Source organism: Schistocerca serialis, chromosome 6 (genome assembly GCF_023864345.2).
Source record: "Schistocerca serialis cubense isolate TAMUIC-IGC-003099 chromosome 6, iqSchSeri2.2, whole genome shotgun sequence".
In the NCBI taxonomy this organism is placed as follows: Eukaryota; Metazoa; Arthropoda; class Insecta; order Orthoptera; family Acrididae; genus Schistocerca; species Schistocerca serialis.
The window spans coordinates 630,427,035-630,450,258 of record NC_064643.1 but is presented as its reverse complement, the minus strand read 5'-3'; the positions used below and the strand labels follow the sequence as shown (position 1 = coordinate 630,450,258).

Here is a 23,224-nt window from a genome sequence, read left to right as displayed (position 1 = left end):
ATTTTCCTCGCTAATTTGAGTGGGAAGGGGAAAGAGCCCGATAATGTAGCGAGTGTGAGTGTGGTGTGACTATTGTATTGTGTGTGAGGGCAGACATTAAACTTGTCACGCCCCTTTAAGGCCGTGCCTTCCTTACTATACAACACCGTATCCACTACGCGCTCTTCGCAGTCATATAAAATAAACAGATACACTTAACGACAGAACCTTCGCATGTCGCGAAGAAACGATGTCAAGGTGTGAGAAGCGAGGAATCGTAACCTTACCACCCCAAACGCTGTTTTCACCTCATGTTATGAAGCCAAATGCGTTTTCGCAACTTCATTAATCAGCGAGATAAATGCGTTAACTTTATCGTTTAATAGTACGATATTTTGTTTGCGACGGAATAGTAGATTGCACAACACCGTTTCAGCTGTGGAAGAATTACCGAATAAGTGTACAGAAAATATGGAGCTCTTGTTTTGTTGTTACGTCCGTTTGAATGGCACATCTCCAGGAGGTTTTCGTCATTCTTCGCAGAATCTAACGCCACTGGGGTTTATGGCATCTTCGAGGGAGACTTGAAGGAAAAATACCAGAGAGGGGGGAGAGAGAGGAGACGTCACAGTCAGTAAAGGAGTATCAGACAATAGACAGGCCACAATATGTTACTCTTTTTTGCGGTTTTCGCGTCTCTCCTAATTAAGAGTTTGGCTGTGGCCGTCAGTGGAGAGCGCTATTGTACACTAACTTCCTGTTTCAATTTGGAGGTATCAATAATGCTCTTCTCATCTGACGCTCGCTTTGGGAAACACTGGCGATGAATCTCACACTGCAGTTTCGTTTATGGAGGAGAAGTTAAATTATATTACGATTGTCTTTCAAATTCGTAACGAGAACAGCGGTGCTCGTTCCGTTTCGCTCGATATCAGAACGGCAGGTATTCATTACCAGCAGTGACAGTACTTGCCTCCTTAAAAGTTGCGTGGGTTCCGTCAAAAACTTGGAGCTACCCCTGAGGGTGTGTGACATTCCCTACCCCCTTTTCAAATCAGCATCAATATGAAGGGATTCATAATATGAGGGACTTACGTCGCCATTGGATAGGAGACGCCAAAGAAAGTCGTCTATATGAAAACGTGCACGGATTTGCTTCCTTTCCGTGTTATCACCCGCATTCCAGCTGCACGCAGGGTCGTAACATATCATTCCCAGGCCACGCCCGTCGGGAACTGCTGGTAGCTACTGCGAACGCCAGCGCCGGTTTTCCGGTTTCTGGGGAGCGGGAGCTGGTCTCCAACGTCAAGCTACAGGCCCTGTCTTCCCTTTACCAAGAAGACGCTAGATTTACCTCCGAAACACTTCTTCGTGACGTCATTAGGATGACAAATGGCTCTGAGCACTATGGGACTTAACAGCTGAGGTCATCAGTCCCCTAGAACTTAGAACTACTTAAACCTAACTAACCTAAGGACATCACACACATCCATGTCCGAGGCAGGATTCGAACCTGCGACCGTAGCAGTCGCGCGGTTCCAGACGGAAGCGCCTAGAACCGCTCGGCCACACCGGCCGGCTTAGGACGACAGCATGCGCAGTTTCGACCGTCGGGGACGCCTTCCGTCATTCGTTGTCCTATCGAATCAGAATGCGGTGAGCCTCCCGTGGAACGGTCATTCATCTTGTGTTTACGGATAGGTATCACCGCGGTGAGCTAACATACACACGATTTCACTTGGGAGTTAGCACCGTCATCATTCTGACACATGCCACCTCCTAGGGGACGATTTTTTAATAGTAGTTTACCAATCTGAAATAATATGACTGGTTGCTGTTTCCAATACCTAATTATTTCTATGTACGAAAGCAATGTACGGATCAAAGAGTTAAGTTATTTTCAGAAATGGTCTGCACTCTGCAAATGCCCAATCATTTTCTGTACCTCTTTAGTATTAAAAAATTGGAACGGATTTACTGGCTACGGACCAGTGGGTAAGTCAGATCTTCCGTCATGTTACTCGATGTCACCTGTTTATTGACTTCGTTGTAACTGTCTTTTTATTCACTTGGGGACCATACACGTAAAATAATTTTGTCTTCTCATATGCACAAAATTATACATGTTCTGCACACCAGAAAAATAAACGTGTTATCACCAAACACTCTTCTGAAATGGTAAAAAGATTGCAAATACGGAGAATATCGTTGCGACTGTGGTAGCAATTCTTCCTCACGAAATAACCAATCGTACCAACGGCGACGCGTTTAGAGGTGTCCCCAATTTTAGAAGCTGCTTGTTTTCTTGGGAAATACATAATTTTTAAAACACCTCAAATACGGCTTCTCCCACTTCAAATGGCTCTGAGCACTATGGGACTTAACTTCTGTGGTCATCAGTCCCCTAGAACTTAGAACTACTTAAACCTAACTAACCTAAGGACATCACACACATCCATGCCCGAGGAAGGATTCGAACCTGCGACCGTAGCGGTCACGCGGTTTCAGACTGAAGCGCCTTTAACCGCACGGCCACACCGGCCGGCTTCTCCCACTTCCCAGAACTCGATACGGACACGAAAGTCGATAGACGCCCCCGACAGTAGAAACTGGGTATGTACATGTCATATTGACGTCACGGAGAAGTGTGAACAAGCTGAATCTAGCGCCCCCCCCCCCCCCCCTCCGCCCCTATCAGGATAAGTGATGGTTGTTTGGCCCGACTGACTGTTTCCAAAGGCAAGTATTCTCCACCGGAAGGCTCGTGTTTCGTAACACCCTTTGGAAACAAGCTTCTGAGAGTGCCAGCAGGTAGCAGCACCTTACGACAGTATTCTGAGACTAAACAGGAAATGGCCAAACGAAGTGCCTTCATTCTGCTCTGGAGGATGATTTGGCCGAAAAGCCTACATGTTAAAATACGGTTCGTTTAAGCAGCTGCCAGCGGGCTCTCGAGCATGCGCAAAGCTGAAGTTGTATTTAAGCAGCGCCTTCTCCCGCTTCTGCTTATTTGTAGTGTGCACGACAGCTGTTTAAACAGTGAGAAGCAAGCAGCCAGAATATAACAGGAATTTTTTTCTGGAGATCTCAAGTTGCAAGATTAGCGCACGCGTATCGCTCTCTGAGTTTGAGTGGGAGTCATCTCCACGTGACCTACGTTTACGTTTAGTTATTTTGGTATTTTCTGTTTTTACTTTGTGCTCAGCTCTCGCGCCAATGGAAACAAAACGGATTTCTGTGACCTGAAACTACCAAGTGAATTAAAATATATATAGATAATCACGGCAGACTAAAATAATTCGTTATTATTCCAGTTTAGTGATTTGATGTTATTCCAAGCTGTTAACAACATTTATCGTCTTGCAGGACGTTGAAGTCGTTTTTGTCGGTTTGGTAAAGAAATTTGGCTATTATTAATCATCTAAAATGATCTGTTCTTTCCCAGTCAGTTTATTCGAAACTAAGTGTTTCATTCCACACCATTGGGTAGTTTCAACTGTTCACTCAATTTCAAGTGCACATTTTCATCTTATAGTGCAGGCAGCATTAACAGGTCAGATATTACGCTGTAATAAAAAACCAAACATGAGAGAATACTCAAAGAGCAATGGCATTCCGAAAACCACACAGACATGCTTAATATCATATACACTCCTGGAAATTGAAATAAGAACACCGTGAATTCATTGTCCCAGGAAGGGGAAACTTTATTGACACATTCCTGTGGTCAGATACATCACATGATCACACTGACAGAACCACAGGCACATAGACACAGGCAACAGAGCATTCACAATGTCGGCACTAGTACAGTGTATATCCACATTTCGCAGCAATGCAGGCTGCTATTCTCCCATGGAGACGATCGTAGAGATGCTGGATGTAGTCCTGTGGAACGGCTTGCCATGCCATTTCCACCTGGCGCCTCAGTTGGACCAGCGTTCGTGCTGGACGTGCAGACCGCGTGAGACGACGCTTCATCCAGTCCCAAACATACTCAATGGGGGACAGATCCGGAGATCTTGCTGGCCAGGGTAGTTGACTTACACCTTCTAGAGCACGTTGGGTGGCACGGGATACATGCGGACGTGCATTGTCCTGTTGGAACAGCAAGTTCCCTTGCCGGTCTAGGAATGGTAGAATGATGGGTTCGATGACGGTTTGGATGTACCGTGCACTATTCAGTGTCCCCTCGACGATCACCAGTGGTGTACGGCCAGTGTAGGAGATCGCTCCCCACACCATGATGCCGGGTGTTGGCCCTGTGTGCCTCGGTCGTATGCAGTCCTGATTGTGGCGCTCACCTGCACGGCGCCAAACACGCATACGACCATCATTGGCACCAAGGCAGAAGCGACTCTCATCGCTGAAGACCACACGTCTCCATTCGTCCCTCCATTCACGCCTGTCGCGACACCACTGGAGGCGGGCTGCACGATGTTGGGGTGTGAGCGGAAGACGGCCTAACGGTGTGCGGGACCGTAGCCCAGCTTCATGGAGACGGTTGCGAATGGTCCTCGCCGATACCCCAGGAGCAACAGTGTCCCTAATTTGCTGGGAAGTGGCGGTGCGGTCCCCTACGGCACTGCGTAGGATCCTACGGTCTTGGCGTGCATCCGTGCGTCGCTGCGGTCCGGTCCCAGGTCGACGGGCACGTGCACCTTCCGCCGACCACTGGCGACAACATCGATGTACTGTGGAGACCTCACGCCCCACGTGTTGAGCAATTCGGCGGTACGTCCACCCGGCCTCCCGCATGCCCACTATACGCCCTCGCTCAAAGTCCGTCAACTGCACATACGGTTCACGTCCACGCTGTCGCGGCATGCTACCAGTGTTAAAGACTGCGATGGAGCTCCGTATGCCACGGCAAACTGGCTGACACTGACGGCGGCGGTGCGCAAATGCTGCGCAGCTAGCGCCATTCGACGGCCAACACCGCGGTTCCTGGTGTGTCCGCTGTGCCGTGCGTGTGATCATTGCTTGTACAGCCCTCTCGCAGTGTCCGGAGCAAGTATGGTGGGTCTGACACACCGGTGTCAATGTGTTCTTTTTTCCATTTCCAGGAGTGTACTTCAGTGTTAATCTGACCATACGAATATGCCTTTAACATAAATTACTTTTCTTTTGTGTTGTTTTCGAAATCCCGATGCTCTTGCTGTATTCTTTTATGACGTGAGTTGAGACTAAGCCGAAGCATTTGGTCAGTACTATTGAATAAAAATTTTATTTCAAATATATTGACAGCCTTAGCAGAATTAATGTTTTTTTTAACATATCTTCCATCCGTGAATACAATATTGTTCGACCACAAGACACGTTTCGTCATCTTTGAGGTACCTATTCTAGGGTTAAGTTACTTCTTAATTTGTGTTGTTTGAATCTTAAATTTACAAAATATCTTTCTTCAGTAAATTATAGACTGGCAGGATAGCGGGTTTTATCATTGTCATATATTTTCCTTGGTTGATATATGTAGTATTTGTGAACAGTTTTTTATACTCTTATACACCTTACTTTTATCATGGTTTTGTTAATGCACACTTGAGATCATAAATTCTAAGAGTTGCTTCGGTACTGTTGCTGCTCTGCATAATTGTCTGACATTCCATACGAATACCGAAAATTTGATGAGGCAGCAGAGTAGTTTCAAATTGAAACTATGTTGAACCATTTTTCTGACTTTTAATATCCACGAACAAGAATTAAATGTGATTTAGTGCATAGCGCAACATGAAACCAGAGAATGACACTGTACCCATCTATGGTTGCTCTCTCCACCTCTCTCAGCCACTGTCTTTATCAGAAAAGAACAATGAACAGTACAAAGTCAACAGCTACAAGTAGAAACCTCCTCTTCCTATTATTTTTATAATCATAATTGGAAATAGCAGAGATATGCAAACAATATTTACTAAAAATTAAAAGGCATTCTTGATCATATACACACATTTATTGAAAAATAGTGACCGCTTTCCATCTGCTTTAGATCATCATCTGACCATACTCTGCAATAATAGTAAAACTGAAGACTTAGAGGATGTCCAAACAAAGCATAAATCTAACTACAGTAATTAACTGAAGATATACCCAAAGGTGATAGGGGGACGTCACACGGCAGTATCGAAACCACTTCTCGAAAGTATATGAAAATGACAAACATTTCCGGAAAAAAAAATTATTACAAAATAACTGACCTGACTGTGGCTTTCACAACCGACGAACCAAGTGCGACAACAATTAAATTCTTAGGTTTACAGAACCCTTTGTGACATCTGTGATAACCAATACACCAGGTACAGTCTGTAGCAAATCACTATTTGATCAACAAATAATCCAGAGTAGTAATTCTCCAGGATCCACTGGTAATAATGTAAAAATTCTTCAGAGTGCCCCTAAAGGACTACTGTTGAACATCTCAGAAGAAATACAAATTTTCGTACATGAGAAAAACAAACCTTCAGTCTTCCTGAATGAACAGTTAAATTTCTAGGAAAAATATTTTTTGATTTATTTGATGAATTACTATGAAATCACCCGCTGTTTTGCTATCTTGTTACTGTTTATGGACTCAGTTCACAGCTACATCACTCTTTTGCAATTTCTATCAAAATGCTTGGTAAGCTGCCATGCTTATTAATTTGACTATTACGCTCGTTCTCAGTTGTTTTTATGCTAAGCCATAACTACTTTACCAAATGATCTTGCACCTGGATTTTGTCGTTTACTGTTTTTATGTTTTACAACTACATTTTATTGTGTTGGATTGTTTTATGTTACGTATGATTGCTCGTTATTTTTGACCGTCAATTGTAGGCATGTTTAAGGTATCTTATTCTAAGCTACGATGCTGTATGCTTTATGTTGTATACCTTTGTGCTTCATGACCACATATGATTATGTGCCAGATGATTTTTAGTGTAGGTCATTTTAAGCGGATTTTAAGTTCTTATCACACAGCATGTTATTTTGCTGTTTTGTCATTGGATTATATATGTCTGGACTATAGATGATTATGTTCAGTTCCTATCCCATTTGGTTTGTTACAGTGTTTCGAGTTTCCAACTTTCTGCTTCCATAGTGTTCGGCGAACTTTGTCTCATCATCACTGGATGATCTTTCGTTTCGGTGCAGTCACGTCGCGGCTCGTAGACATTTCAACATTTTCTGCGTTTCATAGCGCACTTCACAGACAACAGCGTCCAACTGATACACCATGGGTTCTCCTGTCTTCCGTACTAGCGAAATACAGCGCTTTGGCGCTGGTGCTACTGTGTGTGGTCTCTGCATATGGAGCGTTTCGATGCTGTACAGGCCGTCACCTTGGTTGCCAATGGCATCTCCTCGATTATCTCACGTAATAACATCAGTCCCCTTGGTTTACTGTAATATTGTTAATTATGGCGTGTTGGGTATACTATTTTGTACAACAGTTATTTCTGTTGTCGTTACACACTGAAGAGGCAAAGAAACTGGTACACCTGCCTAATATCATGTAGGGCAGCTGTGAACAGGCTGAAGCGTCGCAACACGACATGGGATTGACACGACTAACGTCTGAAGTAGTGCTGGAGGAAAGTGACACCATGAATCCTGCAGAGCTGTCCATAAATCTATAAGAGGTGGAGATCTCTTCTGAACAGCACGTTGCAAGGCATCCCAGATATGCTCAATAATGTTCATGTCTAAGGAGTTTGGTGGACAGCAGAAGTGTTTAAACTCAAAAGAGTGTTCCTGGAGCCACTCTGTAGCAATTCTGGACGTGTGGGGTGTCGCATTGCCCTGTTGGAATTGCCCAAGTCCTTCGGAACCGTCGGAATGCACAATGAACATGAATGGATGCAGGTGATCAGACAGGATGCTTACGTACGTGTCACCTGTCAGAGTCGTATCTAGACGTATCAGGGGTCCCCTATCACTCGAACTGCACACGCCTCACACCATTACAGAGCCTCCACCAGCTTGAACAGTCCCCTGCTAACATGCAGGGTGCATGGATTCATACCCATACACGTCCATCCCCTTGATACAATCTGAAACAAGACTCGTCCGACCAAGCAACATGTTTCCAGTCATCAACAGTCCAATGTCGGTGTTGACTGCCCCAGGCGAGGCGTACAGCCTTGTGTCGTGCAGTCATCAAGGGTACACGAGTGGGCCTTCGGCTCCGAAAATCCATATCGATGATGTTTCGTTGAATGGTTTGCACGCTGACACTTGTCGGTGGTCCAGCACTGAAATCTGTAGCAATTTACGGAAGGGTTGCACTTCTGTCACGATGAACGATTCTCTTCAGTCGTCGTTGGTCCCGTTCTTGCAGGATATTTTTCCGGCCGCAGCGGTGTCGAGGAGTTGATGTTTCATCGGAACCCCTAATATTCACGGTACACTCGTCCCATGGCTCGTGCGACGACTATAACACCACGTTCAAACTCACTTAAAGCTTGATAACCTGCCATTGTAGCAGCAGTAACCGTTCTAACAACTGCGCCAGACACTTGTTGTCTTACATAGGCGTTGTCGACCGTAAAGCCGTATTCTGCCTGTTTATATCTCTGTGTTTGAATACACATGCCTATACCACTTTCTTTGCCGCTTCAGTGGATAAAGAATTCTACTGTTTGTACACGTATCTGGTGTAGGCACAATACTTTGTCACGCTTCTCTGAACACTGTACCTCATTGGGTATTATTTATGTCTCGCTCAAGACGGGAGGGGGGGGGGGGGGCGGCGGAGATTCCTCTACTTAACCTGTACTTTCCTTACGCTGATCAGCAGCTGATATCCATGTCTTACACATACGGTTACTGATTCATGTCACAGTCTTCGCCTGGCATCTTTCAATATACTTTCATTTAATTACTGTTGTTATGTTTAGATTTAAGTTGCAATTCCTTTTTGGACACTCCTCAAAGTCTCTAACTTTACTCTTATTGTTGAATATGTTCTGATGATGATCTAAAACAGGTCGAAACAGGTCACTATTTTTAAATAAATTTGTATATGCGATCAAGACTGCCTTTTAATAATTATTACATCAGTTTCCTGGACTTAACTATTGCACATCTTAGCAGTGTCTATGTACTGAGACAATCCAAGTCTGTTGGAAGTGACAGTAAAAAATTAAAAGCTAGTTTTGAAAGCCCCACACATAAAATGAATCGCTAATGTTCATGCAAGAGAAACCTTGCCTTTACAAAGGCAGTCCTTCGAGAATTCAGTTATAACAACAGCCAACAAAAATACAAAATGGTTCAAATGGCTCTGAGCACTATGGGACTCAACTGCTGAGGTCATTAGTCCCCTAGAACTTAGAACTAGTTAAACCTAACTAACCTAAGGACATCACAAACATCCATGCCCGAGGCAGGATTCGAACCTGCGACCGTAGCGGTCTTGCGGTTCCAGACTGCAGCGCCTTTAACCGCACTGCCACTTCGGCCGGCCAACAAAAATACAGGCAACACTTTTTCGCTCTGCTTAAACAATGTACTTTATTTTGAGAGCTTTGTGGAGGTATTTTATGACTATTATGCAAGTGCAGGCGTAGGATTAATGACGTTCAAGATAAAAAAGTAGCTTGGTGTGACTGTAAAGAGAAACAGACTGAGAGTAACACGTTTATGCACCAGCGAAGCACAGGGCACTGGTGCTGTATCTTCGCTCAGTGCAGCGACTCTGGCTTTCACCAACAGACAACCTTACTGGCACCCTGATAGCAGAGGTGGACCCACACACGTTATTTCTGCCCCTGGACCTCTTTCATCCCGACGCCGCGTATTTCCCGATGTCCCGGAAGAATGTGGTCAACTGGGTGAAGGGAATGGCGTTACATTACATGTACCGCAACGGCCAAAAGAAAGTCCTCGATTTGTGGCAGTTGTTAATGGCCTTACAAACAGAACGCAGATATCGGAACTTTTATGCTAACTATTTCGGGTCGTCGTTCACGGAACCACCGCCTAGCTGGGATTGTGCCGGGTGTGAGAAGAAGTTGATTTGCAGACGTGATGTTTCCACGATCCCCATACGGCTACAGAAATAGTCTCTGATGGTGTGCAGCGGCCCCGGACACTCTGACGGTTGGCGCCTGGTAATGACCGCTGAAATGACGACCGCCTATTACAGGCCGCCCGCTTCGATAAGGTTCCCAGCGCGTGATATAATTTTTGGCGTATGGCGCTATTGTACTGTTGATTTTTAATTCATATTTAAAAGAAACATTGTGACGGTGCACCCCGGTAGTGGGAGAGGGGAGACATAGTGGCCAGGGCTCAGAACTCGACCCCTGCCCACCTTGCCTCCTTCAGCCTGCCACTGCCTCTGCTCCTTCATAAATAAATTTTAAAAAATGGTTAGCTAGCTGCGGCGCTTGTGGACTTTCGACGCCGCATGTGGCGAGTTCAAGAAGTATTTCTTTGGGTTTATTCATTTCTTCCGTACTCAATATAAAAAGAAATAAAAATAGCATTGCAGATTCATATTATAACAGTCTCCCCTTTTTTACTTATTTTTAGATTCTATGTGTTTTGCCACGTGGAAATTATAATAAAGAAACATTGAATCATAATTTTCTAATGAAAGCAAAAGAAGTACAATAAAAAAGAAGTAAAGCTTTCGACTGTAAAAAAAAAAGGCAGCAGAACCCAGGTTCAAATCTCGGTCCGGTACACATTTTCACTCATCGCCGCTGATTCCGCATCGCGTCTCGATGCAGCTGACAGCAGTGATCTGCTCCCTTTTCTTTCCTTTCTTACCCTCTCCACGTTCAATTTACGTATAATGTACCACGGCTGCCGATTCTGCATCAGCGCACCCCAGGCTCGAAACACTGAAGAAAAAGAATAATTTTAGCAGAGCGTGGTTTCGATCCACGGACCTCTGGCTTATGAGCCCAGCACGCTTCCCCTGCGCCACTCTCCTGCGTGGAAGCACCCCACCTCTTCTGCGCGTGACATGAGACACTTGGAAAGCGTTGTCTGCATCGGTTTCACACGCCTACCGTTTATTTAACTGCGTAACATCTCTCAGCTTGACTTGTCCCGACTTTTCGGACAGAACAGACACCACGCAATCCTGGAATTCGCTTGTACGTTGCCCACGTCGCCAGAAAACACCCCTCTTTCTACCTGTGGAAACTCCGATGACCGCTGTGGGCCTCGTGGCTTGCCAGATGCTCTGCCCTCTTGTCACCGTCTACCTGACAACTGGCCGCCAAACAAATATCATCGGGCCTCTCAGATTCAGTCCGTCCTGCGGCCTGTAACGTTACAACCCGACAAGTTCTGACCTTCCTTCCCCTGATGGTTTGTAACAACGAGGATCTGCTGTTTTCCTCATCTTATACTGATCCGCATTTTCTACTGCTTGTGACCCTGGCGTGCCTGCCTGTTGCTGGTCTGTTTCCCTTGGGCGACTTTTGTCCGCGGCTCAGACCCGCCGTCTCGCCCGCCGGCGGCCTTGGCCGCGTCACCGGAGCCAGAAATGATTTGCCTCCCCTCCCCTGCGCCCTTTTCCCTCTTTGTAATCCCCTTTATATTGCTGCGCGGGGCCCCCAGGCGGGGGAGGCCGACGTCACAAGTTGGCTCTCGTCGCTGTATCTCCGGTAAGCGCCTTTGCGCGCTATAAGTACCGGTTAGGCGGCGTGGGGGGAAGCGGAAATGGCAGCCGTCTCTCCGCTACGGGTGGCACTCTGCAGCGCCACCATTCGTAAAATTTACCAGCGAAATTATGCAGCCCTTATAACAGCCACCGAGACGTGCGCGAAACTGGCCGGAAAGAGACGGCCGCCGCGCTGCTCCTCGCAGCCTCCCATGCTGCTGCGTGCTAAAATTATATAGCATAGTCCCTCCCCACCTCCATCACGAGCTTGCTGAGCCGTCTGGCTGAAGCACTTACAGTGAGGTGACGAAAGTCATGGGGTAGCGGTATGCACATATACAAATGGCGGTGGTATTTTAAGGGCAGTGCACTGGCGGAGCGGTCATATGTACTCAGGTGATTTATGTGAAGAGGATCGCGACGTGACTATGGCCGCACGACGGCAATTAACAGACTGAGCGTGGAAATGCCGGCCGCGGTGGTCTAGTGGTTCTAGGCGCGCAGTCCGAAACCGCGGGACTGCTACGGTCGCAGGTTCGAATCCTGCCTCGGGCATGGATGTGTGTGATGTCCTTAGGTTAGTTAGGTTTAAGTATTTCTAAGGTCTAGAGGACTGATGACCACAGGAGTTAAGTCCCATAGTGCTCAGAGCCATTTGAACCATTTTGGAACGTGGAATGGTAGTTGGAGCTAGACGTTTCAGAAATCGTTTCGGAATTCAATATTCCGAGACCGTGACTGTAAAGCGTTTGTCGAGAATGCCAAATTTCAGGCATTTCCTCCTATCAGGCACAATGCTGTGGCCGACGGCCTTCACTTAACGACCGACAGCGGCGGCCTTCGTGTAGAACTGTCAGTGCTAGCAGACACGCAACACGGCGTGAAATGACCGCAGAAATCAATGTGGGACGTACTACGAACGTATCCGGTAGGACAGTGCGGCGAAATTTGGAGTTAATGGGCTACGGCAGCAGATGACCGCTGCAAGTGCCTTTGCGAACAGCGCGGCGTCATCTACAGCGCCTCTCCTGGGCTCGTGACCATATAGGTCACGACTGGAAAACCGTGGCCTGGTTAGATGAGTCGCGATTTCAGTTGGTACGAGCTGATAGTGAGGTTGGAGTGTGGCGCAGACCCCAGGAAGCCACGGGCCCAATGGTGCGGGCTGTGTTTACATGAAATCGACTGGGTTCCCTGTTCCAATTGTACCGATCATTGACTGGAAATGGCTACGTCCGGCTACTTCGAGATCATTTGCAGCCTTTCATGGACTTCATGTTCCGAAACAACGATGGAATATTTGTGGACGACAATGCACCATGTCACCATTGTCACATTCTGGACAATTCGAGCGAACGATTTAGCCAGCCAAATAGGCCGACATGAATCCCATCGAACATTCATGGGACATAAAATCCTGCACCGGCAACGCTGTCGTAATTGTGGACAGTTACAGAGGCAGCATGGCTCAACATTTCTGCGTGGGACTTCCAACGACTTATTGAGTCCTTGTTTCGTTGAGTTGCTCCACTACTCCGGGCGAAAGGATATCAGGAGGTACCCCAACACTTTAGCCACCTCATTGCATAGTTAAGGAGAGATGAGCAGAGTAGACTATGACCCCGCCATCGCATTTCGCCCTATCATTTCTCTCTCACTGTCTCTGTACCACTATCAAAACGAACAAGGCGCGCTCTCGACAGGTACACTAAAAAAAAAATAAGTCTCGCAGGACGCAAATCAAGGACGTTACTATGCAAGAAAGAAGATAATCTTTCTATTTAATGATTAAATCTGTCCCTGGGATGCACTCAATTAAAATCGGCAAACACTTTTAATTTTTTTGTATAAATGAAAGAAAAACGAGTGTGACTGCGTCCAAACTTTCTGGTAGGTTAACACATTGGGTGGTTTTTCAAATCTCGTCTACAAAAAAATTTTAATTTCGTATTTAGCATATCCGACTGTTGAGTGTATCTCTCCCCCAGTTTCATTGGTACTCCAAATCCACAAAGCAGATTCCTCGGGGCTCGTAATAACGACACTAATGCCTACATTCATTCCAGCTTATCTACATTCCGGCGTAGTGAAGTGATCAGGAGCAAGACAGACTGTAGTTCGTAAATTGCTTTCAGACACCATCCACCATTCGCTGCAAGCCTTGCCGTCGATTTCAGAGTTATTTATTTCTGAGAACCCATCTCTACAATGTCCCCTTGTCCATTAATGATACATTCGCCCTGCACCTGTTACCCGCGTAAAGTTTATCTGTCTGTTTCGTATTTTAATTTTTTTTAAATGTTACTTTATGTCCTGTAAGTAGACTACATCGCTGTCTTTGCATAAAAAAACATCAACAATTTTGAGGAGCATTTGGCATAGTTTTTATTTTAGGAAACATACAGTTCCACAGAATCTTGGTGGAACGATTCTGAAAAAACAGAATCAATCTGGTATTGACAGAAAACACGCAATTCTCTCTTTTTTTAAATGTTGCTTGTAGTATCTGCCAAGATATCAACTAAACAATTTCACTGAAAGTGAACCAAAAGAAAACCACATTCACTTTCACCACAGGATTCTTTAATGAAAACCATAGAGATTTTTAACTCTGAAATTAGAAATATATCATATTTCACAGATGACTATTTTCAATTAATAAAAAGAACTGCCTTGTTTACTAGCACTCACTGAAAAATATTATTTCATTGCATACCGACAGGGGCAGATGCCAGCAACGAGAACACTTGCCATAAAACACGCTTGACACGTTGCGAAAGAGGAACTCATACATAAATAACATTTTCGTTTCTTTTTAATATTATATTACAGTTCATTCATCATTGTAGCTCAAGTAGGCAACTGTTAACTACTACGAATACAGTGAAACACAATGCTCATATTCACGTAACTGAGATTTATTAACTATTTATGATTATGCATTTTAAAACAGTAACTGAAGTTTAGTTGGGTCGACTACAAAAGAGCAGCGCACTTTATTGTAATTAATGCGTGTATTTTACACAAGGTATTTATTCAATACAGTCATAGAAATAGATTTTTTCCCGCATTTAAGGCGTCCTGTAAAATTTAGCTTAACATGCATCTGCGACTACATAACGGCCTGGAAAAGAACGCTACAAGCAGCGTAAAGTGTAATTGGATCTTCCGGATAACCTACCATCGAATAAGTGTGTTGGATGCGTTCATGACCTTTCCTTAGGAAACATCATATTCATGGCACAAGCTGCCGGGATTACAGATAGGCAATCCCTCCATTAGAGTCTCTTGCACATGCTCAGCTACACACTTGCATGGGAATATAGGAAAAGGCCGACAGGTCCAACTTCACGAAAATCATTCGACATTTTACATCGTGCAGTCTGTCATTGTCTTGGAATGTTCAACGAAATGCCCCAGTTTACGTGCGTACCAGTCATCTTGGAGCTACGCACACTCAGGCAGAAAGACGGAGCAAAGGAACACCAAACACATTGTCTTTCACCGTGCATTATTTAACATATCTAGCCAGAATAGACAGTTTGCACCCAATATTTACACAGCTTTAAGAGACCCCTAAAAATTATGTACAACTGACGACCTAGCGAACAAAGTCCCAGACTGCCAGTAGAATGTAAGGAAAGGTGTCACAGTGGCATCCCAAGGTACCACGTGTGCAAAACAGGGAATTAGTGAAGGTGAAGTGAATAATGACGATATTATGCCTTTGGAGCTCGCACTTCTACGGTTAGGAACTCACATTCTCATCATAGCTCACACTTACAAAACTACGTGAATGAAAAAAGTGCTATTCCCACATGCGCTGCAAGACAGAAACTTAAATTTAGATAACATTAGTGGCGTTATAGTGGGGTTTGGCCAATTTTGTTTACATCTGTAACGTCATGTGAGGAGGTAAGTCCCTGCCCATGAGTCACAAGCCACACTCCCTTATCTATGATGTCATGATTGTCATCGTTCATCATCGACATCCTCGTCGTCATCACATGACAAGCCACGTCCTCCCCTTACCCTTCGCAATCCAAGAAGGTACAACTCATTTCTTGACGTGGTGGTAGTAGCATATATCTCATGTCTGAGATTAATACCACTGATAACAAAATCAAAACAATTTGGAATGTTATTACAAGGGAGACAGAGCAACCAAGAGTACAGGATGACGGCATTACCATCAAAGAGAAAGGAAACTTGACAAAAAAACAAGCCGGAAGACTAAAACATTTTGAATAATCATTTTTTAAATGTTGTAGAGAAAATAGGATCTAAATGTTCATTACAAGAAGCAAGGCAGTTAATTAAAGAAGCCTAACCCACACAATTTGATGCAACTGAAATTCCTCCCACCTCTCCTTCTGAAATTAGGAAGATAATAAACTCTCTCAAGAATAAAAGCTCACATGGAATGGATGGCATTTCCAGCAGGATAGTGAAAGCTTGTTCCCAAGAGATAAATGGGTTTCTTAGCCACATATGTAATAACTCTCTGAAGCAGGGTATTTTCCAATACAGACTGAAGTATGCCATTGTTAAATCACTGCATAAAAAAGGGGATACATTTGATGTCAACAACTATCGCCCAATCTCTCATCTGACTGCCTTATCCAAAATTCTTGAAAAAGTGATGTATTGTACAGAAGCTTCACACCTTTGTAAAAATAAAGTTTTAATAAAATGTCAGTTTGGTTTCCAGAAAGGTTTTTCAACGGAAAATGCTATATATACTTTCACTACTGAAATGTTAAATGCTCTGAGTGACCGGAAGTCACCCGTTGGGATTTTTTGTGATCTCTCAAAGGCTTTTGATTGTGTAAATCATGGAATACTTCTAGATAAGCGCAAGTACTGTGGTATAAATGGGACAGTGCTCAAATGGTTTAAATCATACCTAACTGGAATAGTGCAGAAAGTTGAAATAAGCAGTTCACATAATATGCAAAAAAACCGGCGATTTCTCAAACTGGGGAACAATCAAGAACGGGGTGCCGCAAGGTTCGGTCTTGGGTCCTCTGCTGTTCTTAATATATATTAATGACTTGCACTTCTATATTCACGAAGATGCAAAGCTGGTACTTGCTGCCGATGATACACGTATAGCTATCACACCCAGCAGACAAGAATTAACTGATGAAATTGTAAACGATGTTTTTCAGAAAATCATTAAGTGGTTCTCTGCAAATAACCTCTCATTAAACTTTGACAAAGCACAGTATATACAGTTCCACACAGTAAATGGAATGACCCCATTAATAAATATAGACTTCGATCAGAAATTGGGAGCTAAGGTAGAATATTCAAAATTTCTAGGTGCATGCACTGATGAGGGCTTGAACTGGAAAAAACACACTGAAGATCTGCTGAAACGTTTGAGTTCAGCTACTTATGTTATTGGGGTCATTGCAAATTTTGGCGATATACATCTCAGTAAATTAGCTTACCACGCCTATTTTCATTCTCTGCTTTCGTGTGGCATCATATTCTGGGGTAACTCATCACTGAGTAAAAGAGTGTTCATTGCACAGAAGCGTGTAATCAGAATAATTGCTGGAGCTCGTCCAAGATCATCCTGCAGACACTTATTTAAAGAGCTAGGAATCTTCACTGTAGACTCACAATAAATAAATAAATAAATATAAATATAAATATATATATATATATATATATATATATACACTCCTGGAAATTGAAATAAGAACACCGTGAATTCATTGTCCCAGGAAGGGGAAACTTTATTGACACATTCCTGGGGTCAGATACATCACATGATCACACTGACAGAACCACAGGCACATAGACACAGGCAACAGAGCATGCACAATGTCGGCACTAGTACAGTGTATATCCACCTTTCGCAGCAATGCAGGCTGCTCTTCACCCATGGAGACGATCGTAGAGATGCTGGATGTAGTCCTGTGGAACGGCTTGCCATGCCATTTCCATCTGGCGCCTCAGTTGGACCAGCGTTCGTGCTGGACGTGCAGACCGCGTGAGACGACGCCTCATCCAGTCCCAAACATGCTCAATGGGGGACAGATCCGGAGATCTTGCTGGCCAGGGTAGTTGACTTACACCTTCTAGAGCACGTTGGGTGGCACGGGATACATGCGGACGTGCATTGTCCTGTTGGAACAGCAAGTTCCCTTGCCGGTCTAGGAATGGTAGAACGATGGGTTCGATGACGGTTTGGATGTACCGTGCACTATTCAGTGTCCCCTCGACGATCACCAGTGGTGTACGGCCAGTGTAGGAGATCGCTCCCCACACCATGATGCCGGGTGTTGGCCCTGTGTGCCTGGGTCGTATGCAGTCCTGATTGTGGCGCTCACCTGCACGGCGCCAAACACGCATACGACCATCATTGGCTCCAAGGCAGAAGCGACTCTCATCGCTGAAGACGACACGTCTCCATTCGTCCCTCCATTCACGCCTGTCGCGACACCACTGGAGGCGGGCTGCACGATGTTGGGGCGTGAGCGGAAGACGGCCTAACGGTTTGCGGGACCGTAGCCCAGCTTCATGGAGACGGTTGCGAATGGTCCTCGCCGATACCCCAGGAGCAACAGTGTCCCTAATTTGCTGGGAAGTGGCGGTGCGGTCCCCTACGGCACTGCGTAGGATCCTACGGTCTTGGTGTTCATCCGTGCGTCGCTGCGGTCCGGTCCCAGGTCGACGGGCACGTGCACCTTCCGCCGACCACTGGCGACAACATCGATGTACTGTGGAGACCTCACGCCCCACGTGTTGAGCAATTCGGCGGTACGTCCACCCGGCCTCCCGCATGCCCACTATACGCCCTCGCTCAAAGTCCGTCAACTGCACATACGGTTCACGTCCACGCTGTCGCGGCATGCTACCAGTGTTAAAGACTGCGATGGAGCTCCGTATGCCACGGCAAACTGGCTGACACTGACGGCGGCGGTGCACAAATGCTGCGCAGCTAGCGCCATTCGACGGCCAACACCGCGGTTCCTGGTGTGTCCGCTGTGCCGTGTGTGTGATCATTGCTTGTACAGCCCTCTCGCAGTGTATGGTGGGTCTGACACACCGGTGTCAATGTGTTCTTTTTTCCATTTCCAGGAGTGTATATATATATATATTTTCACTTATGAAATTTGTTATTAACAATCCGAACGAATTCAAAAGTAATAGCATTGTACATGGCTACAACACTAGGAGAGAGGATGATCTTCACTACTCAAGGTTAAATCTAACTTTGGCTCAGAAGGGCGTAAATTATGCTCCTACAAAAGTCTTTGGTCACTTACCTAATAGCATCAAAAGTCTGACAGATAGCCATATAGCATTTAAAAGGAAATTAAAAGAATTCCTGAATGGCAACTCCTTCTACTCATTAGATGAATTTTTGAATATAGTAAGTGGGTAATTTCCCCACCCCCACCCAAAAAACGAAATATTAAGTGTCATGTAATATTTTGTGTAATGTAATATCTTGTATTGACACCTTTTATTAACCTGACACGTTCCACATCATTACGAAGTGTCGTATTCATGATCTGTGGAACAAGTAATAATCTAATCTAATCTGTATGTTCGAGTCCACAGTTCAAGTTTGTGCTGGTAGTCAACACTGCAGTCGCTGGTGGCAGCAAGAAATTCAAAAGTCCAAGATGGTGGTCGGTGAGAAATAGAAATATCGAAGAGATGCTGGTGAGAAATTTATAAATGAAAGACGGTGTTGGGGAAAATTAAAAATGGAAGATGGTTGAAAAATAAAAAAAGAAATTAAATATTCTCAAACAATTTAAAAAGTTCAAAAATCCAGGACAGCAGAATTAGCTCAGTTGTGCTTTGTAATGTCTCCCACTCCACTCCCCTCTCCATCCCTTCCCTCCAGTCACATCTCAGTATTTTATCGTCCATTAAAATGAAAGTGCCGATCACTATGTACTCCCAGAAACGTCAGCATTGCTGTGCTCAAAAGCAACTGTCGCAACAGGCCCTCACATTATTTATTTTCCACTCCAGATTTGTTCTACGATCCTTATACAGATTCACAATGTATTTTATACACACACACACACACACACAACTTATGCGTAAAACATGATCGTGAACACTTAGACTAAGTGCTCCAACGCTATTTTCACCCCTAAACAAATGTGGCTAAAAGATAACGTGCTAAAGAGACAGTTAACATACAGGGTTTGGCATAAATGATACTATAGCAAAACTAATGTGCCCAAGCCTATAACTGCAGATGATACTTGAGAGGGGTTACAATGGTATCTTGACATCTAAAATTTGTCAAAGCTGTATTACTGGTACTTGGTATAACAATCTGTCATCACTTGTCATTTTTATAAAATTTTCAGTCATGTTTCACCCTAGAAAGCACCATTTTAGGTAGCACAAAGCTAGTGCATCATATTCTACACTTGAAAATATTCTTGATGTTATTAACAGCCTAATATTGCTTTTTATTTACATTTGAAGTAAGCCTACTGAACGTTATGTACAAAAGAACTTACAAGTAATGCTGCAAGAGGTACTGACCGGATCTATGGTGCCAAGCCTCTCTAGAACAGTATTTCAAACAATCAGCTACTAAATAAGACCACTTTTACACCTAAACTGCAACTACTCACTCTCATGTTACAATTTTCGTGTAACAAATTCTTCGATGCATCACTCTTGTTACATGAAGTTGAACCAAATTACCTCTGCTAATCAGTGTAAGAAACTATCCCGACATATCGTAATGTTACAACAAAATTGCCCCAAACATCATCACGATCGAACAAAATTATAATACACTGCCCTCTATGTCTTCGACTAAGCAAGTTAAGACTTGTTATGGCTAATTGTCACTTATTTCAACAAGCAAAAGTGATTAGTCGGTAAGTTGAGAATTATCGGAACTATCAAGCAAAACGCTTAGTGAGATTCGTTAAGTCAGATTTGTAGGTCAGTACCTCATCCATGATGTAACAAACTGCACCCACTGTGCTATGACTTCATCATGATGTCATGTGCTCACTGACCTTGACTGTATGACGTCACATTTCATTGGTGGAATACATTACGTAATGACAGCATTAAACTGGTCGTGAATTGAAACAGCCAGTCACTGTGCATTATTTTATTGGTCAATAAAAAAAACAGCTCGTGTGTGTAACCTTGTTCCACTACTGTCTTTGGTCATGTTTACATTTGTATACCATGCATTCTGAAGGTCTCCTAGCATATTACAAAAATATGTAGTTTAAGTATACAACACAATTAAGACATCATCATCACGCATTCTTCCCTCCAAAAATGGCCGGTCAGTTCCTTTGTCTTTGGCTATACTGTGCGTTTACATCTTGCATTTTGCAGCATTACGATTATATTTTGTTATTGTTTAGTAGTTTGTTATAGAAATAAAGGTTGTGGCGCCATAGTTCCATTCGGTAAATATCGCAGCCCTCCTCGAAACTTCGTTTTGAACACAACCTCGAGTAGGCCTAGGTCAAACCTAAATAAAAAATAATATTAGGTACGCCATATCATCAATTACATTTTTGGAGTGTAGAACAGTTCCTTCTAAAATGATTCTTTGGGAGGCAATGCATTATTGAAATACGTGTCAAAATGTCACGTGCTCATAGTTCAATCTTTGTACTACAAGCAATGTAGCCTCAAGTAAGCCTACGATCGAAATGCCAAAACGTTTTACGTATTTCGACAGATATTTTAGATATGGAAATACCACTGTAACAACTGACATAAACATTTTTTGATAATATGTGGAAATAACGTTGACAGAAATATTGTGTTGCTGATGAATACTCAGCAGGTATTTTAGATGTAGAATTGACATTGCAACACTTGGCAAGCACTATGTGTTTCGTAGAATTCAGTCATGGAAATATTTAATATGAGGGTCCATTCTGTTTCACGTAAAGTGTGGTACAGAGATCAAGGCGGCCGCTGTGACCGAGCGGTTCGAATCCTGCCTCAGGTATGGATGTGTGTGATGTCCACAGGTTAATTAGGTTTAAGTAGTTCTACGTCTAGGGGACTGAAGACCTCAGATGTTAAGTCCCATAGTGCTTGGAGCCATTTGGTTTGAACAGAGATCAAACTGTGGACGCTCACAAGAGCTTGTTAGTGTGTGTGTGTGTGTGTGTGTGATTTGCTGATGACAAAGTTAACGCATTTCAGATGTGAAAACACTGCAGGTTTCACCCTTTATGTAATTTTTTTATAAATTCGTCTGAATATGGCACATAAATTTCCGGTACTTTTGAACGTGGCATCTACACTGTGTTTAGTTGTTTCCTATTAATGGCCACTGAAATACTAGGCTGTAATAGGCTGTTTCGTTATAATGGGAACCAGTCTTCTAAGAAATGATATGTGGCTTCTTGGGTTGTGATTGACGTAACCGATAAGGTAGGGCATTGACCGACTCACGTGATGTCACAAATGTAAATAAAATAGGCCAAATTCCCCCATGGCCCTGCTACTGAAAACTGTAACATTAGTGTTACAACGAAAATAACGATATTTTCAGTGGAAAAGACAGGGCTACTATAAATGATTCATTCTTCTTCCAAGCTCTTTGTTTTCCAAAGTTTTATAAGTTCAAATATAATCGATGCGTGAACAGAACCATAAACTCACTGAGTTTGTATTGCTCCTACCTGTTGGCGTTATGAGTGCAGTGCCGTGACAAAATGGCGACAAAACAAGCAAAGAGTTTTTGTGCGTTGGAATATGCGAGATATTCATCTGTTACAATATTTCAGCGTGCATTCAGAAGGACTTATGGAATAGAACCGCCATCTAAACGGAGCAATATGCGTTGGTATCGACAATTTAGGGACACTGGTTGTTTTCTGTGCCATGTCTCAGACGAAGATGTAAGGGCCGTTTTCCTTCTGTGAGAAGAATGTGACGGGTAGCACTTACCTTGATGATGCCGGACGTGGTGGCCGAGCGGTTCTAGGCGCTTCAGTTTGGTACCGCGCGACCGCTACGGCCGCAGATTCGAATCCTGCCTCGGGCATGAATGTGTGTGAAGTTCTTAGGTTAGTTAGGTTTAAGTAGTTCTAAGTTCTAGGGGACTGATGACCTAAGCTGTTAAGTCCCATAGTGCTCAGAGCCATTTGAACCATTTTTTTCTTACCTTGATGTGTTGCGGTTGGTTTTTTTTTCCACAACTGACGGCTGATTCCCAGAATTTCGTCTTTCAACAAGACGGGTCACACCCTTATCGGAGCATGAGTGGTCGTCACTACCTGAACTACGAACTGCTGCAAGGGTTAGTGGTGAAGGTGATGAGGTTCCCTCGCCGCCCGGTCACCTGCTAATGCTTTGTGACTTTCTCGTTTGAAGGTACATTAAGGAGTGTCTTTACGTAACCCCAATGCCAAGAACAGTGGAATAGCTGAGACAATGCATCAGTGCTGCTTTGGTGACTACTGACAGGATGTTGGTACACAAGATACGGAACTACCGCTGCGACGTGTTTCGTGTGACCAGAGGGCGCTCATAGAATATTTGTAAGACCCAAAACGCAAAACTGGAGTTTACAGTTCTGTTCATGCCTCAGTCATGCTTGTAGATATAATAATTTAGCAAATGTAGAACTCTGAAAACGAATGAATTTGTAGTAGCCCA

At 44.1% G+C, this 23,224-nt stretch overlaps 1 protein-coding gene across 1 annotated transcript in view; it reads right to left on the bottom strand.

Annotated features, from left to right (window-relative positions):
- LOC126484254 (trichohyalin-like) overlaps positions 1-23,224 on the bottom strand; it is a 731,617-nt gene that overhangs the window by 284,424 nt on the left and 423,969 nt on the right. The window lies entirely within an intron of this gene.